The sequence below is a fragment of the Penaeus chinensis genome, chromosome 43 (assembly GCF_019202785.1).
Source record: "Penaeus chinensis breed Huanghai No. 1 chromosome 43, ASM1920278v2, whole genome shotgun sequence".
NCBI lineage: Eukaryota > Metazoa > Arthropoda > Malacostraca > Decapoda > Penaeidae > Penaeus > Penaeus chinensis.
In genome coordinates, this window is record NC_061861.1 from 20648535 (window position 1) to 20649936 (window position 1402).

The window sequence follows — 1402 nt, forward strand, 5'->3', positions numbered from 1 at the left end:
TTCACAAGGTTTAGGAAATGCGTAACTACAAAACAGACAATGGTAATGCTGTTTAAGTATTTTTTCTAGAAATCAAAAACCTTTAACCATTCAACTTATTTCCTTCAAATTCTGACAAATAACAATATGGCAAATGAGAAGATCATACAATATAATCCAAAAGATGGAGGGCAAAATCAAGAGATGAATTATATTGCTTTACATTTGTGCAAGTAATATTAATACATAGGAGCCTAAATTTAACATAGCTCACCAGACTATACTGAGCACTTGAATGACAAATCTAATTAATTACAGGCTGCCAAGCACTAGGAGATTGGCTTATCATGGCCTATCTGTATGTTTATATTTTGGAAGTCTTGAGAACTGTTGCCAGTCTCTTTATATCTTTGGTACAGAAGTAAGAGTTTTTACCAAAATCAGAAGACATGTTATCTTGGTTACTTAAGTACACAATAGGTACTTTGACAATACTACAAATATTTTGTTATCATTCACTGACATTTTTTAACATCATGAGCATAAAAAGCTATACACTACGATATGTGTAAATTACTGTGTACTGAACTGAACACAAGTGTATACAGTTAGCAGAACGTGCAGATGGTGTTGATCATTTTAAGACTAAGTTTCTGATGTTTATGGAATTAAGTCAGCAGAGTCACTAGGAGGATTCTACATGATGCACATTTAACTTTCATCTTTATACAAATCTTGAGGGAAAGGTACAACAGGCATTGTGGACGGCAGCTTTGTTTTCCCTAAGACACGACATAGGCACTGGTTGTGCTTTGTGTGTGACATCACCACCATTTTGAAATTTAAGCAATGCTATAAGGACTTTCATTCTTCGTTGCACTGAACATAATCCTACAGCAAATTACTATCCTGTTCAAAATTGGCAAGTTAGTCACTAATATCACTATTTTGATAGAAAAATCTTTCACTTTTCACATTATATTTACATCACACTCATCATTATACTGTACATATATATATAAATTACTTTTTTAATTGTCTTTAGAACAAGAATGTGTGTCCTTCCTTCTTCAGGCAACAAGAAGTTTGAGGACTATAATTGAACTGTTGCAAAATTCATAAAACAACAATGCTAAATCAGGAGGACAACTAGAAAATTTCTTGCAAGAAACTCATTGCTCTTTTCAAGTCATGCAAACATATTAATTTGATTTGAACAAGATGATTGTCTGTCTAAGAGCACCACTAAATACTAGTTCAGCTGAAAATAAATTTAAGCCATTCTAATATTTACAATAAATAAATCACATGGTATGAATTTTGCTACAGTTTTATGTAGGATGTCTTACAGGTCATTTAATAATGTGGCTTGCTACAGCACCAGCTACTTCCAATCCATCCTTTTCCTTTCATTCAAAGTCCT